Source organism: Nicotiana tabacum, chromosome 10, assembly GCF_000715075.1.
Source record: "Nicotiana tabacum cultivar K326 chromosome 10, ASM71507v2, whole genome shotgun sequence".
Lineage (NCBI taxonomy): Eukaryota > Viridiplantae > Streptophyta > Magnoliopsida > Solanales > Solanaceae > Nicotiana > Nicotiana tabacum.
The window spans coordinates 41,952,238-41,966,255 of NC_134089.1; the positions used below are offsets into that span (position 1 = coordinate 41,952,238).

The window sequence follows — 14,018 nt, forward strand, 5'->3', positions numbered from 1 at the left end:
ATTTTTTATCAATAATAGCAGGGCGTTTTGGACACTTAAGCATATGAGAAAGAAGTGTCGACGTACCATCTTTGATCTTAAATACATACTCAATAAAGCAATAGTCACATTTTGCTTTTGTCCTTTAGAAGTAATAATTTCTGTAAAATGATCCCACACAACAAACTTTTTTCTCCTTATTGGTTATATTTGACTCTGTTGTTTGAGCTTGACTTATTGCATTTGAATTAGAAGCCCCACTGTCATGACCTAAAAACCGACCCGATCGTGATGGCGCCTATCCTGAAACTAGGCCAGCCGACACAACTCCCGAATTAACCATTTTCCAATAAAAGTTGTTTTTATACTATTTATAAACCAATAATCTCATAATGAAACTCAAAAGAAAAGTACGAAATAATTACACTAGCCCGACATCGGGGTGTCACTAGTCATGAGCATCTATAAAAGTCTGAATACAACAAGAGTCAAAAAAAATGTACTAAATACAGTAATGAAAATGAGAGGAAGGAAAGTAGTGCTGCGAACGTCGTGCAGCCACCTTGTTAACTCTGATGACTTTGACTCTAGGCAATCCGCACCCGCTACCGGGTTCTAAAATACCTGAATCTGCACACGAGGTGCAGGGAGTAATGTGAGTACTCCAACCCAGTAAGTAATAAGAGTAAATAAAGACTGAGTAGTAGGAAACACACGTCAGCCACGTCATAATACCATAGTGATTACAATATGTTCCCAAATCAGGATACCACTTAAATCATTTCGTTAAACTCCCAACTTCAGTAAAATCCTTTACAATTATCTTTCTAACCTTTTCAATATAGATTTAATAAAATATATACATAGTGAAAGTGATGAAAATCATAATCGGCCCCTCGACCAAAGCATAGTTTGTATACATCCCCTCGGCAAAATAGAAATTCATAACCATTTCATAACTTAAAAACTTCAGTTTAAATGAAAGTTGCTTAAAACATTTGCTCAACCTTTTCAATAGAGGCCCGGTATAAAGATGAGTGAATGCAATAATTAAATCAACATATTCGATAGAAACTCACTTTAAGGATGAGTGAAAAACACTAAGCTTATAACCAGGCCCCTCAGTAAAGCATCACTCATGTACATGTAAATATATCCCCTCGGGCAAGCCTCTCAGTCACTCATGACTGAATTCTTACCAATCAGCGCTCACACTCAACACTCACACTCAATAGGTACCATATAGTAACCGCTGCGGCGCGTAGCCCGATCCATATATCGCTGCGGCGTGCAGCCCGATCCATATATCTCGTCGACGACGCTCACTAGGGGTGTGCAAACTCCGGGAGGGGCCCCTTACGGCCAAGCGCAATATCAAGCCATATTGTGCAGTCCAATCCAACATATCGCTGCAGCGTGCACTATATCGCTGCGGCGTGCAGCCCTATCCAACATATCGTTGTGGCATACATACCGATCCATATATATATTGCTGCAGCGTGCAGCCCGATCCATAAATATATAATCCTCACAATCAGGCCCTCGGCCTCTCTCAGTCATTAACCTCACAATCAGACCATCGGTCTATCTCAGTCATCAACCTCACAATCACTCGGACCTTCGGTAAAACGAGGAACTCGGCCCAAATAGTTTTCACATTTTAAGAAACAAAGTGATAAAACTAGATTTAGACAATAAACAGGTAAACCCTGAATGAGGATATGCTTTCAAAACAAATAGAGTAAGGAAAAATAGTGAAAATGCCCCTAAGGGTCTCAGCAGGTCGGCACAAGTCCCCAAACATGGCATACAACCCAAAATATAATATAATATAATATCAATCTCTAAAATATGGAATATCATAAGATTTCAAATCAATTACGCGACTTAACAGTCGTACGGGACGGACCAAGTCACAATCCCCAACAGTGCACGACTCCACACTCGTCATCTAGCGTGTGCGTCACCTGAAAGTAGAACATCAATGTAAAATCCGGGGTTTCAAACCCTTAGGACAGTATTTACAATCATTACTTCGAGCAAAATCCTACTCCAAAATGCCTTTGCCCCTTGAATCGACCTCCAATCGACCCGAATCTAGCCACAGTTAAATCAATCAGTCAATACTAATTATAGGAACTAATTCCATAAGAAAATACTAATTTTCCAACAAAATCCGAAATTTAACTCAAAATCATCTGTGGGGCCCACGTCTTGAAATTCGACGAAACTCACAAAATTCAACAACCTATTCAACCACGAGTCTAGCCATACCAAAATTACTAAATTCTGATAACCTTTTGACCCTCAAAATCCTCAAATCTATCCAAGAGGGTTTTCAAAATTTTCCAACATAAAATCACCAATCAAATGTTAAAAACAACGATGGATTCGAGTAATCTATCAAAAATTGTGTTAAGAACACTTACCCCGCTGTTTTCTCTGAAAATCCATCGAAAAATCGCTCCACCCGAGCTTCCTTGGTCCAAAAATGGAAGAAAGGACGAATTTGTACTTTATTCTGCTGCCCAGGGGTTTGTTCTTCGCGTTTGCGACCCTTCTCTCGTGTTCGCGATGAGCAAATTCCTCATCAGCGATTTCCAAACTCATTCCACACAGCCTTTAGTATAATTGTCATAACTCTTTGCGCACAACTCCAAATGATAAATGGTTTGATGTTCTGAAAACTAGACACCAAGGACTATAATTTTATAGGTTACGCATTTCCTGAGTAATTATATTGCGAGATATAAGCTTCCAAAGTCAGCCCTGTGCAGCAGAGATTTTCAAACTCACCCCGGATAGCCTGTGGTGTAACTACCATAACCTTTTGTACACAAATAGAAATGCTAATTAATTTCATTTCTAAACACTAGACACAAACGGCTACAACTTTTGTGTTTAAATCAGCTCCAAATTTCTTATAGATTGTGATATATGAGTCTTCGAAGTCAGACCTGTGCAACAGAGATTTCTTTCTTCGTGAACACGAGAGGCTCCACACGAATGCAAAGAACAACACTAGATATCAGAAAATTAGCATCCAAAGTAGCCCAAAATGATCCGAAACACACTCGAGTCCTCCGGGACCCCAACGAAATATTCCAATAAGTCCTAAGACATGATACGGACTTGGTCAAAACTTCAAATAACATCAAACAACGCTAAAACCGCGAATCACACCCTAATTCAAGCTTAATGAAACTAAGAACTTCCAACTTCTATATTCGATGCCGAAACATATCAAATCAAGTCCGATTAACATCAAATTTTGCATGAAAATCATAAATGACATAACGGAGGTAGGAAAATTTTCAAAACTGGATTCCGACCCCGATATCAAAAAGTCAACTCCCCGGTCAAACTTCCAAACTTAAATTTCTCATTTTCGTCATTTCAAGCCTAATTTAGCTACGGACCTTGAAATAAATATTAGGACACACTCCAAAGCCCAAAATTACCATATGGAGTTATTGGAATCATCAAAAGTCCATTTCGGGGTTGTTTACACATATTTCACCTTCCGGTCAAATTATTCAACTTAAGCTTTCTTCTTGGAGATGAAGTGTCTCAATTCATTTCAAAAACCTCATCGGACCCTAGCCAATTACCCCGACAAGTCACATTACAACTGTAAAGCATGAATTTAGCAGTAAATGGGGAAAACGAGATTGTATTATTCAAGACGACCGGCCGGGTCGTTACATTCTCCCCCTTTTAAACTTGTGTTCGTCCTCGAACGTGCCCAGAGTTGTGATGAAAACCATCAAATCGCTGCATAACCTTAGCATGCACATACCCGAGGGTGATCCCACGTCACCCTATCTCAAATAGATCCAGCAGCACAACATAACTGAAATTTCATAATCTAGCTCAGCCCATTAACCTTAGAACCAAGTTTCCACTTCCGAAATCATTTATAAGATCAGAACCTCACATCTATACTCTGAATAAGTATGAACAAGCTGTATCAACCCATATTCGTAACCCAAGATGTAATCACATGATATACCACATAACTCAAACACTTGTAGCGATAACTTCTAATCACAGCAATTGCCCAAAACGACCGAATACTGATAATACCTCTTATCAATTAAAGTCTTACTCCAACACTTCCATATACTACCAATGATAAATGAAACACGCAGATTCGTAATCATTTCCCAGATCAACCATTCAAGAAGATCCCTCTCCTTTGGCAAGAATCATAGTAAATTTTTAAGTCGAACCTCGATATTATTCTTCCAACATGCTAAAACCGAATCTGTTTGCATCCATTCTAGATCCCCAACGATCTCATCTAATCCAACACAACTACACTGGTCACATGACACATCAGCACCATCTAAAACCACAACTCATGCAATCCGCGCACCAATAAGCAACAACCCGTACATACTCAAATCATGAGAATGACTCAAATGAGAGAGTTGTACCACAAACTCGACAGTACCACCACAACACAATGTTGAGAGCTCGTCACACATCATAGAAACAGATCACATGAATCTAACCAGAAAGATCATACCCCCACATAACCTTGCTGCAATGCGTGATCCTATTCAAACATTGATCCACATGAATCGCCTCAAGTCACTATGCTCAAAATCAGCAACCACGTGCAATTTGGTGCCTAGCACCCAAAAGTGAATCACCATAACCATGGAGAAGCAAATGACACAATGACATATCAGTCCGAGAAAACATACCCAATGCGCAACAAATCATGCAACGCCCAATTACCCGTTTCGCTCAAATTCCACTATAAAGATCAAATTGAATCGCACCATATGCGCATATAACCATCAAATCACAACTCTTTGTAACACAGAAGAGTAACTTATAGATCGTTCTAGAACAGAGATAAGCTCAACAACAATCGAACGACACATCTCTCAACAATAACAGTTCGGAGTCAATAATTCCAACCCGGTGCAGAACACACACCCCTGTTGGGCCCACCTACGCACCACACATCAACTCTGGTCATCCACAACAGATAAATAACCCTCCGAAGGTTCACAATGACTGAATCATAGCACATACTACCATCTGACTAACTAACCCACATCTTTGTCGTCCATAGCCGCGAGCTAACCTATTTATGAGAACTATCAGTCTCCAAGTTCATAAAGCACACGAATTACCATATCTGACCCCAATTTTGCCGCTCGCATATATAACACACCTCTAGTACTCAATCATCCCATGAGAGGTATAGCTATAATTCTTCTGAGCCACCAAGCAAACTGGAATATCATCAGACAATCAGAAAAGATAGTGCTGCAATACCAGTAAAGCATCCATAACTCAAACACATCGCATATCTAAAATGTATACCCTCATCAAGCCACACCAATCAATGATCATTTATCTAGTCACCTGAAGCTGCCCATGCTATCTAAGAATTTGTGACCTTCCTTTCAAATCTGAACTGTGACCTTACAGATGCAAATCTCAATCCTACACAACATATCGCATAAACCGTACCATCCTAGGATAACCACGAAAACTTCATATCCCTTCCGAGCCACAAGCAACTATGTACACCACTAGCAAAGAACTTCTCATTGATCCCATCTAGAAGAAAATCACTATACATCCCATGCTCCTCACGCCAATAGGAAAAATATACCTCTCTAACTGTGGTGGAAACCATCTAGAGCTCTCCGAATTCCATTTGCACAATACTAAATCATCAGGATCGAATCCTTCTAACTCAACCGAGCTACGCAGGTCACTAAACCCAAGAAAATTCCCATGAAACACCTATAGAAATGCATTACCTCATAAGTACCCAAAGAACTCATCATATCCTTTCCCCTACCGAGCCGACCTACTACCAAGCTATCCCATCTATACAAGTCCCTCTGAATTTACCTTCAACTTGATACTTATTTCTACTATTACATCACAATCCTCGACCCGGACTCGCCACACGAGACTCGAGCATAATACCACATCGTCTAAGGCTCATAAGTCGCTGAATACTTTATTAAATATTCCCAAAAGCACCATGTTCAAAATACCTACCCTGAAGAGACTTCCTGCAAATCCCAAGCCATTACCTTGACCTTCCTGATACTGATATATAGACCCCTATAATTAATATAGAAATGACACAAGTCTTGACATCCTCCAATGGAAACTCAATTTCTAGCCACATATACAACTTGAAAATATTCAATTATCACATGTAAAATCTTGAACACATTAGAAGCATTCTCGAAAGTCATTCACTCTACTCAAACTGCAATTAGCCTGATCAAACGAACTGAAAAACCTGTGCTTCAAAAGCACTTCGATACCGTAGAGTGTAACCTTATACTAAAACAACCAAGTAGCTTCCTACTCTATGCATCGAGCACCTTTACCAACAACAACTCAAGATATTCCGTGATTCTCATACATCTATGAAGCATATTATAACCTTTGTCGAGAATTTTCCTTTACTCGAGCCATCTTCGATCTCAAACTCTATAGGCCATAACTGATTCTCCCGTACGCCTAAACTGGTACCAATATAGAACATACCCATGCATGCAACTAATAAATATCATACTCCCCCACTTGGCTCGAAGCAATAGATCAAACACACACAATAACGCATACACATATACTTTATTGCTGCCATAGTACCAAAGTAAGATTAAACTCCATACTTCATGGATCGTGAAACACAGACTGTCTAGTACTTTAAACCTTCTGCAAATCTCGCTTTCACCCTCGTAACAGTCAAGCCCACTCTCTTAAGTGACCCAAATTTAAATTTTAACACATATTGTTCACTTGTAAATGAGATCTTCTAACAGATAATATAAGGATCACATAACCTCAGAATACTCCGCAGGAGATAACCCACCTTTTTTACCTCAAACTAACATTTCTGTATACCTTCCACCGTCATAGATATTACACAGTCGCTTGATCTCCCTAAGTCTGAACTCATACCGCAATATGAGATTTACCTCACTTCCATCTAGGAAACATGAAAAGATTCTTCACAAGCCCATAACTCATGGCTATACCTCAAATGGAGATGAAAATCAAGTACCTAATATTTCTTGCTGCCCCAAAGTAGACCCTTCTTGTCTCATTCGATTCATATGAACACATCTCACAGTCACTTCACCCTCACCATGCAGCTATCCAGTCATTACTTCCTTTAACAGGGATGCAACAGAAGATATAGATTCAGAAACACGCGCTCACTAAATCAACAGCTCAGGGCTCAAGGTATAGGCAAAAATCCGGGCTCAAGGTATAGGCAAAAATCCGGCCCCAAGTCTTTTAGACTGTCCCAACATCAACACACAGAGATCACATCTCGCCCCTCGATCAGAGAATCACAAGCCATCGATGCATATCTGATACTGAGCGCTCATGCACGCATACGAATGCGTGGAAGGAAATCAAAGAGTTAATTTTCAAGCTGAATCAAGGACGCATGATAAGAAGTCAAGAATGTGAAGTTTTTCCTAAAGGTTCTGCAGCCTCCTGAGGATAAGTATAGATGTCTCCGTATCGATCTGCGAGACTCTACTAAACCTGCTCATGACTCATGAGATCTATGTAACCTAGGCTCACCAACTTGTCATGACCCAAAAACTGACTCGACGCATGATGGCGCTTATCGTGAAACTAGGTCAGCCGACACAACTCCCGAATCAACCATTTTCCAATAAAAGTTGTTTTTATACTATTTATAAACCAATAATCTCATAATGAAACTCAAAAGAAAAGTGCAGGATAATTACACAAGCCCGATATCGGGGTATCACTAGTCATGAGCATCTACCAAGGTCTGAATACAACAAGAGTCAAAAAATGTACTAAATACAGTAATGAAAATGAGAGGAAGGAAAGTAATGTTGCAAACATCGTGCAGCCACCTTGCTAACTCTGATGACCCTACCTCTAGGCAATCCACACCCGCTATCGGGTTTTGAAATACCTTAATCTTCACGAGGTGCAGGGAGTAATGTGAGTACTCCAACCCAGTAAGTAATAAGAGTAAATAAAGACTGAGCAACAAGAAAACACGTCAGCCACGTCATAACACCACAGTGATTACAACATGTTCCCAAATCAAGATACCGTTCAAATCATTTCGTTAAACTCCCAACTTCAGTAAAATCCTTTAAAATTATCTTTCTAACCTGTTCAATATAGTTTTAATAAAATATATACATAGTGAAAGTGATGAAAATCATAATCGGCCCCTCGGCCAAAGCATAGTTTGTATACAGCCCCTCGGCAAAATAGAAATTCATAACCATTTCATAACTTAAAAACTTCAGTTTAAATGAAAGTTGCTTAAAGCATTTGCTCAACCTTTTCAATAGAGGCCCGGTATAAAGATGAGTGAAAGCAATAATTAAATCAACATATTCGATAGAAACTCACTTTAAGGAGGAGTGAAAAACACTAAGCCCATAACCAGGCCCCTCAGGCAAAGCATCACTCATGTACATGTATATATATAGCCCCTCGGGCAAGCCTCTCAGTCACTCATGACTGAACTCTTACCAATCAGCGCTTACACTCAACACTCACACTCAATAGGTACCATATAGTAAACTGCTGCGACCCGCAGCCCGATCTACATATCGTTGCGGCGTGCAGCCCGATCCATATATCTCGTCGACAACGCTCACTGGGGGTGAGCAAACTCTGGAGGGGCTCCTACAGCCCAAGCACTATATCGTTGCGGTGTGCAGTCCGATCCAACATATCGCTGCAGCGTGCAGCCCGATCCATATACATATATATATATATAAGTTGTTGCGGCGTGTAGTCTGATCCGTAAATATATAATCCTCACAATCAGGCCATCGGCCTCTCTCAGTCATTAACCTCACAATCAGACCCTCGGTCTATCTCAGTCATCAACCTCACAATCAGACCCTCCGTCTATCTCAATCATCAACCTCACAATCACTCGGACCTTCGGTAAAACTGGGAACTCGGCCCAAATAGTTTTCACATTTTAAGAAACAAAGTGATAAAACTAGATTTAGACAATAAACCGGTAAACCCTGAATGAGGATATGCTTTCAAAACAAATAGAGTAAGGTAAAATAGTGAAAATGCCCCTAAGGGTCTCTGCAGGTCAGCGCAAGGCCCCAAACATGGCATACAACCCAAAATATAATTTCAATCTCTAAAATATGGAATATCATAAGATTTCAATCAATTATGCGACTTAACAGTCGTACGGGACGAACCATGTTACAATCCCCAATGGTGCACGACTCCACGCTCGTCATCTAGCGTGTGCGTCACCTCAAAGTAGCACAACAATGTGAAATTTGGGGTTTCAAACCCTCAGGACAGTATTTACAATCATTACTTACCTCAATTCGAGCAAAATCCTACTCCGAAATGCCTTTGCCCCTTGAATCGACCTCCAATCGACCCAAATCTAGCCATAGTTAATTCACTTCAGTCAATACTAATTATAGGAACTAATTCCATAAGAAAATACTAATTTTCCAACAAAATCCGAAATTTAACTCAAAATCACCCGTGGGGACCACGTCTCAAAATCCGACGAAACTCACAAAATCTAACAACACATTCAACCATGAGTCTAGCCATATCAAAATTACTAAATTCCGATAATATTTCGACCCTCAAATCCTCAAATCTATCCAAGAGGGTTTTCAAAATTTTCCAACTTAAAATCACCAATCAAACGTTAAAAACAACGATGGATTCGAGTAATCTATCAAAAATTGTGTTAAGAACACTTACCCTGTTGTTTTCTCTGAAAATCCCTCGAAAAATCGCTCCACCCGAGCTTCCTTGGTCCAAAAAGGGAAGAATGGGACGAATTTGGACTTTATGTTGCTGCCTAGAGGTTTGTTCTTCGCGTTCGCGACCCTTCTCTCGCGTTCGCGATGAGGAAATTCCTCATCAGCGATTTCCAAACTCATTTCAGACAACCTTTAGTAGAATTGTCATAACCTTTTGTGCACAACTGCAAATGACAAATGGTTTGATGTTGTAAAAACTAGACACCAAGGGCTATAAATTTATAGGTTACTCATTTCCTGATTCATTATATATTGCGAGATATAAGCTTCCAAAGTCAGCCCTATGCAGCAGAGATTTTCAAATCTCCCCGGACAGCCTGTAGTGTAACTGCCATAACTTTTTATACACAAATCGAAATGCTAATTAATTTCATTTCTACAAACTAGACACAACGGGCTACAACTTTTGTGTTTGAGACATCTCTAAATTCCTTATAGATTGTGAGATATGAGTCTCCGAAGTCAGGCCTACGCAACCAAGATTTCCTTCTTCGCGAACGCAAAGAACAAACTTCCTAAGGCCAAATTCTTCTTCGCGAACACCAGATATCTGAAAATCAGCATCCAAAGTAGCCCAAAATGATCCGAAACACACCCGAAACACACTCGAGTCCCCCGGGACCCCAACTAAATATACCAATAAGTCCTAAAATATGATAAGACTTGGTCAAAACTTCAAATCACATCAAAAAATGCTAAAACCGCGAATCACACCTCAATTCAAGCTTAATGAAACTAAGAACTTCCAACTTCTATATTCAATGCTGAAACCTATCAAATCAAGTCCGATTGATATCAAATTTTGCACACAAGTCATAAATGACATAACGGAGCTATGAAAATTTTCAGAACTGGATTTCGACCCCGATATCAAAAAGTCAACTCCCTGATCAAACTTCCAAACTTGAATTTCTCATTTTCGTCATTTCAAGCCTAATTTAGCTACGGACCTCAAAATAAATATCCGGACACACTACTAAGTCCGAAATCACCATACTGAGCTATTGGAATCATCAAAAATCCATTTCGGGGTCGCTTGCAAAATTTTCACCTTCCGGTCAAATTATTCAACTTAAGCTTTCTTCTTGGAGACTAAGTGTCTCAATTCATTTCAAAAACCTCACCGGACCCTAACCAATTACCCCGACAAGTCACATTACAACTGTAAGGCATGAATTTAGCAGTAAATAGGGGAAACGAAATTGTATTATTCAAAACAACTGGCCGAGTCATTACACCAACTTTCACCCATCATCACCTTATCACTTTGTATATTTTCAGCCATGTATGAATCACTGCAACAAGAAAAGAAAAGGAATCAGAATAAAGACATCAAGTTGTAATGGACCGCAAAGCATTCCATGTAGTCATAAAAACTACAATTAGTACGCAGTATGTGATTCAGCTGCAATATAAGTATCATCACTTGAATAAACATCAGTCCAAGTGTTGGAATAAAAATTATTGCTTCATCACCAATAGTTAGAGTCTAACACCCTTAAAAATCCAGCACTAACACCACCAGAAGATTGCTGGTGTCTATGGATAAATATATACTACATTTAAAAATTGGAAACAAAAATTAGCATTGAACTATAGATTCAGCACATCATATACAAACTTGTTTTGTTTCCTTTTCAACTTTTTATACTTACAAGACAGTTAAATAGCAAGAGCATCTTTCAAAAATCATAATCATATACAAAATTGTTTTTTTTCCTTAATCAATCATAAGTTGGCTTTTTTATATTATTGAGCAGCAGATGAATTCCTTTAAAATTTCACCGAGGTAAATATTCAGTCCATTCAAATAGAGATGTCACTCTAATTTTGCCGAAAACTTAGCCCAAGAATATATAGGATTGGCATGTATGAAACAAGAGTAACTCCTCTATTTCAAGAGTAGTAATCAGAAACTTCTACGCTATCTGAAGTGGCTCTGATTCTAGAGATGATTCACCATCATCAACCAAACAAAATAATTTTTTAAAATTTAATAAATATGAAAAATCATTCAGGAATTGCAATATTATGTTAATGGTTCGATTCTGCCAGCAACTTTCTCACAGGTATCAGAAGAGGGAGCTTGGTTATCCTCATTATGACCGCAAATTTAGAAAATCAATTAAAAAAATAACAAAAAGGTTGGTTGAAAATATTTAGCTAATCAAATTCGATCGGCCATTGAAACTTACTATCTGCTGATTGCTGCTCTGGCTATGGCGAGAAGGAGAGGTGAGACGGCGAGAGGGAGACCGGTGGCTGGTGGGAGTCGACGAGGACTGGTGTGGTGGCTGCTGGTTTAGGCGTTAGGGTTTCTAGGAATTAGGTTTAGCCGTTTAGGAATTGGGACCTTAGGTGCGTAACGTTAATCTTAGACAGACAGAGTACTGGAAACTAAAGTCAAGGGTTTTTGTCTTTTTTATATTTAATATATATAAATAAAAATAAATTTTATATATATATATATATATATATATATATATATATATATATATATCTTAACAGGTTAACGGATTATCCGTTAAGAAAATTAAATAATACGCCCCAAAATTGATAAGCCGTTAATAAAAAATCTCAATTTGTTCCCCGTCCGTTAAGCCATTAACCCGTTACCAGTAAACCATTGAGCTTCAGTTCGGTTCGATTTTGGGTTTCGGATCGGTTTTGACCACCCCTAGTAGTTGGTGCAGTAATCATGGGGCAATGATCCTACTGCACTGCCTTCCCCAAAGTCTGGGACAAAACTCTTCACGTGGCCAAGCTCCTGACACTCAAAACAACCTCTTGGAAGGGCGAACTGCTGACCCGAAGTCAGACCCTGATGGCCTGAATACCCACTAGAGGAACTCTGAATAGCTGGCGAATGTAGGTACTCTCTAAAATAACATCGAAGTAGGGTTTTGGTAGAGCACTCCGAGTAGGCGGTGGTGCTGAATGCATGGGCCTACTAGATTTGCCCCTCATGAACTGACCTCTGCCCCTAGGTGAGGTGCCACTGAATCCACCAAACTGATGGGGTTTCTTATCCCCCGGCACAATCTCTACACTGTGGTTGTGGATACGCTCAATCCTCCGAGCTATATCCACAACCTGATGAAAGGGAGTCCCCATCTCTGCCTCACGGGCCATAGAAACCTGGATCTCAAGGTGTAGACCTACGATGAACCGCCACAGCCTCTCTACCTCTATGGGGAGTGTAATAGTTTCATGGAGAGACAAGTCAGTGAATCTCGCCTCATAGTCGGTCACAGATATATGACATTGATTGAGTTGCTCAAACTAACCCCGAAGCTCTTCTCTATCTGAAGGTGGTATGTACTTCTTTAAGAACAGATGTGTAAACTGATCCCAAGTCAAGGGAGGAGAATATGATGTCATTCTAAGGAGGTAAGAAGACCGCCATCTGAAGGCCTTGCCTCAAGATGAAAGGTGGTGAAGTCCACCCCGTTGGACTTCAATATCCCCATGTTACATAGCCTCTCCTTGTACCGATCAATGGAATATTATGGGTCCTTTAATCTTTCACCCCAAAGATAGGAGGACGAAACCTAGTCCATCTATCCAGCCGCTTCTGTTGCTCAATGGACGCGATCGGTCTTGGCTCTGGCACAACCGCTGCAATTGGTTGGACCCTGCCCGCAGGTAGTGCACCTGGGTTCTGATAAATAGTAGTAGCATGCACTAGAGCCTGAGCAGTAGGGTTTAGTGCTCGTCATCCCGCCTGAGATGTGGCTGGTTCCACTAGAAATAAACCATCCTGCATCATAGAGTCCATGATTCGCAGCATAAGGCCTATGACCTCCTGAAATCCCGGTGCATTTATGAAATCTGTCAGAGCTGGCTCTGCTACAGCCACCTCATCTTGCTCCTCAATAATACGATCCTCTAGTGGATCCACCGGTGGTACAACAGAAGCAACTCTAGGATGCCCTCATCCTCTAACAGGAGTTGGAGCCCTCCCCCAGGCTCTACCTTGGCCTCTAGCAACGGGGGGAGCAGCTCCTCTACCACCGGGTGCATTTGTCGCGCGCGTTCTCACCAACTGTGAGAGAATAATAGAAAGATACTTAGCACAATACCAACTGCACAATAAGAGATGAAGAACTAGAGGTTTCCTAACACCCTATAGCCTCTCGAAGATATGTGCGGACATCTCCGCACTGATCTGCAAGACTTTACTAGGCCTGCTTATATCTCGTGAGACCTATGTGAACC

General features: G+C 40.2%; 1 non-coding gene across 1 annotated transcript; it reads right to left on the reverse strand.

Annotated features, from left to right (window-relative positions):
• Positions 1-11,195: 11,195 nt before the first annotated feature.
• LOC142165645 (small nucleolar RNA snoR31) lies at positions 11,196-11,279 on the reverse strand. The gene has a single exon (XR_012696299.1). It is a non-coding gene; the product is annotated as a small nucleolar RNA snoR31 (small nucleolar RNA).
• Between the last annotated feature and the right edge of the window lie 2,739 nt (positions 11,280-14,018).